Raw genomic sequence first — 5,000 nt, forward strand, 5'->3', positions numbered from 1 at the left:
GTATAACTTTTTATTTTCCTGGTTTGCTAAACTCATTGTTTAATAGCCATAGAAAACTTTATCAAATATTCATAACAGTAAGAGCTGCTTCTGTTAACCTCACTGTGATATAGAATTATTTTTTTTTAAATTGAGTGCCATATTAGCTATTTTCAATCAAATTGATAAATTTCAATTTGGCTTTCTTAGTTTATCCAAATTTAACAATATTTTATCAAAGAAAATTATTATGTTTTCAAAATAAGAAACTTTCAAAGAAACGACTATGTAGAGGTTAGGTTTATGCAATAGAGATATTTCTTCAAAATGGTTATATATTTGAAATCCGAATTGTTTTCTGAACAAGCAATCAAGTCCTATTCCTTTTGATTTCAGCTTTACCTCTTGAAGTATAAAATGTTTCAAATTTATCATTATTACGTCATATTTGTACACAGGTAAGTCAATACGTATAAAAAACAACCTTGATTAATAGCTTTACTTAGAGATATAAATTTCAATTCAATTCCCTTAACCAAAGAAAAGGGGAGTCACTAACACGGAAAAAAAAAATAAAAAGGTTACTAAATATATTAACACAGGAAAAAATAAATAAAAGCTAAAAATAAAAATATAATAGTGGATTACAGAAACATCTATAAGAGTAAAGCAGTGAGAAATGACTTGAAATGTAAGAAATATTAAAATTATTTGTAGTGTTCAATATTATTTATTTTTCCTATGAGTTAGTGTAATAAAACAATAAGCACTAAAAAGTAACTCCCCATGGGAAAGATAAATAGCACTTCAGTAAATATAGAAAAGGAGGAATGAATTAGTTACGATATTTTCAATAATTATGCCTTTCACGTTTCTTTTTTTTTTCGATGTCGTTAAAATACTTTGTGGTCGGACCGATCGCGAATCAACAGACAGATATATCACTCCCATTCGACATTGCAACAGACAAAACAGAGGAATATCTGGAATACAAAGCAACAATTGTTAGAACCAGAACTATCTGACAGAGGATCAAATGTTCTTGTTTTAATGCTGATGATTGAGTTTCTGTGTCTTTTGAGTGACGCATGTAAAGGGGGTTTGCTATCCCCGAATAAAAAAAAATGGCTAAAGGTTAGGGGAAATTCGGTTTGATATACAAGGGTTCCGGACCCACCATTTAAATGCAAACATTTTATTTCTTGATGCGTATAATAGCAATTTGAATTGCAAACGAAGTTTGGGGTTACTTCGAATTATGGTCTCCATATTTGCTTCCGAAAAAAACGTCAAGTTTTGTTTACAATGGCCAATAACTATCTTGATTACATAAACTAATCCAAAGAGATTTAGCTCAAAATTGTTGGTGAAAAGAGAGATGAAGTAGACGAGAGAAAAATGTTGAAGCGTAGGGACTTAATGTAACTGTGGGGTTAAGATCAATCTTCGTAAACATTTAAATTCCCAAATACTTATACAAACACTAATCATTTGCGTATAAAATGTTACAGTAAACGACAGGCTGTCGTTGCTGTGAAAAAAAAAAAAATGTTGATTTGGAAATGTCAAACCAGCATCAAGATAATTTCTGTAGAAGTAATGTTAACTGGAAATACTTTTTAAAAAAATATATCATTTGAAAAAGATAGAACGTAACTGTGTGTGTATACGTGCGCACGCGTGTGTGTGTGTGTGTGTGTGTGTGCGTGTGTGAAAGTGTATATGCGCGGGTGTGTGTGAGTGTGTATGCGCGCGCGAGAGAGAGAGAGAGAGAGAGAGAGAGAGAGAGAGAGAGAGAGAGAGAGAGAGAGAGAGATTCAGAGGTATTTTACTGCCTCTAAATAAAACTTACTATTCAAACCTAGTAATTAAATTCTTTGGTAATGACAATTAGTACAACAAAACTACCTTCTTCATAGATAGATAAAACCAAGGGTTCTGTTTTAATTAAATGTTATTCTGATAACCTATTTAAGAACATATCCTGCTGTACTTTTATAGATTACATTGTTAAAGTTGAGTATCTGGCTTAATCTTTTTAAAATTTGTAATATTATGTACCATACAAAGTTCCAAATGTTTTACCAGTTTCTATCCAATATATCCGTCAAAAATTAAAGAGATATCTAATAAAAATTTAATTTTACTACAATTATACGGAAAATTCCAACCATTTCTCAGCGTGATTCACTTATTATCGATTATGATTTCTACAGTATATTCGTATGTGTATTTAAAATATCCACTCTTTAAACATATCACAAATATTTATTCATACTTTAAATTTAAAGAAAGATAAATGAAGGAAAAGTAATTTTCAGGAAGAGAAAAAGATCTTTGATTATTTCTGCGTCAATATCCTCCTCAAAAAATTCATTACTGTTTTCAGGAGGAAGAATGTGTTTACTTTCATTTCGATCTCAGTTTCTCATTATTTCCGCTGCTTATGAGACACATCACGTCGTGGAATCAGCCATCTCATTTTGTTATATTTCTGAGAGAGAGAGAGAGAGAGAGAGAGAGAGAGAGAGAGAGAGAGAGAGAGAGAGAGAGATTGGTGTTCATTATTCGACCCATCTCCCATTATGAATCTATTCAAATTGCTCAGAAGTAGTTAGTTTAGAATTAAATGGTGGTTTGAAAAAATTTATCTATAAAACTGTTCATTGATGTGTATAATTAAATATAAACAACAACAACAACAACAACAACAACAAGAGCACTCAAACTAATAACAAAAAACATTAATTGTGTCAATAATGCCATGTTACACAACGTCTATCAATCAATCAAATGGAATTTTCATATTGCTTTCATTTCCCATGTCATGAATTCTTCCACCAGATTGTCTATGACTTCCTAAGTATTTAAGCACCAAAATAGTAATAATTTAACTGGGGAAATCTACCTTCACGCCAATAGAATCAAAGCTACCATAATGAAATGTTATTAATGATAGTGTACATTTATTAAAGTACAAAAATATTTAAAGAGCATATTACTTAAGCACCTTTTGTGTACCCTATATTGATACAGAAATAAAACTGACCTTTAAAAATTACCTTTGTATAAAGAGAGGAGAATATAGAGGAGATAATGAATACTTAATCAAAAGAATTTAGAGATAATGAAGATGTAACTAAAAGAATTTAAAGATAATGAGAATGTAATTCCCGAAGATTGTCTGTGATAAATCCTTTTACCCCATTTACACCAATTACTTTTACATACAATTAGGATAAAAGTGTGTAATTAATCCAATATTGATAATATGAGCTCTTAAATAAACAAGGATCTGGATCTAGGACTAAATAAAATCATATTTATATATGAAACTGGAAGACCAAGACTTACAATGCTGAGGACTATGAAACGTGAAGTAAGAGATGATGAATAGAGAAGTATAGATTAAAAACCTCAGAATAGGTCTGGAAAAATCTAACCGAAGCCCTTTGCGTCAATAGGAGTGGGAGATGATGATGATGATGATGATGATAGGATGAAGATGATAAAACTGATCTTCAAATCAAGCCCAATAACATCTTTATCAGTTATGTTCCCGCCGCTAATATTCTTCTTGGAACTCATAGCATGTCTTTTCCCAATGGGATTACAGAACCAAGTACTTCTCTGCTGATAATTTGAGGAAAGCCTAAGGGGAAAATTAATTAACTCCATTTCTTAATCAGCGGTGGTCACATTTGGCATCGGGAGTTGAAGGTGGTGGGGAGGAATACTGGGAGTAAGTGAAACGTGAATAAGAAAAGTTTGGAGTAGAGAGAGAGAGAGAGAGAGTTTAATTTGATTAGAAAATGAGGAAAAGGTTGAAGTGAATCGTAAAATTCTGCGTTTTACACAGAAATCTGTGGAACAAATTGAAAAGAGATGAGGAGGAGAATTAGACATAGTAAGAAGAATGATGAGGGAAAGCAGGAGGCAGAAGAGGAACAGTCGGAATTATTTTAGTAACGAAAGAAGAGGTGAATGAGCAGTAAGATGATAAGGAGAAGTCACAATTAGTAAGAGAAGCTGTAGACGAAGGTGTATATTAGAAAGAATAAGAAAAAGAATACTTAGAAAAGGAAGTATCACAAACAGAAAAAAAAACTAGATATGAGAGGACCAATAACTTGGAAAGGGGATAAGTGGAAGGATGAAAAATGTATATGAAAGACAAATGTCGTTAGGACTTCATAGCAGTGTCTTTCTCTCTGTACAGTTGGACACAAGTATTCTTGGTACTCCTTGCTCTAAGTATACACTGTCAAATCCTTACTGCATGTGATTAACAAAACAGATATTGTAAGGAAACATGACCGAGATAGTGAGCAGGGCTATACACAGGAACTAGCTGTGCAGTAAGGTTGTTAGACTTTAACATCAATTTGATAAAAAATATTTGGAAAATATTGATTTCTATACAATTTCCTTTACTTGATTAAGAAATATATGCAACAAGTATCAGACAATTATCAATATTGTTTATAATCTATATACTACTGTAATTATCAAAGAATGAAATACACACACATACACACACAAATAAATATCTATCTATTTATCTATCTATGCTATTATATATATATATATATATATATATATATATATATATATATATATATATATATATATATATATATATATATATACACATATGTATATATATATATATATATATATATATATATATATACACATATGTATATATATATATAAATATATATATATATATATATATATATATATATATATATATATATATATATATATATATATATATATAAAAAAAATATATTAGGAGAAAATATTCCGATTTGATGTTATTTATCCTGATAGAAACAAACAGCAATATCATATGTAAATATTTGGTCCCACTTCTAGCATCGGTAGTATAATGGATTTATGAATAAAAACAAAAGTGAGGTAGGTTATAGGTTTCGGGTTATTTTCCTATCATATGAATATTTTTTCCCTTTCTATAGGATCGATGTCATCTCGTAACATTATTACAAAAAATATTT

The sequence above is a fragment of the Palaemon carinicauda genome, chromosome 11 (assembly GCF_036898095.1).
Source record: "Palaemon carinicauda isolate YSFRI2023 chromosome 11, ASM3689809v2, whole genome shotgun sequence".
NCBI classification, from domain to species: Eukaryota; Metazoa; Arthropoda; class Malacostraca; order Decapoda; family Palaemonidae; genus Palaemon; species Palaemon carinicauda.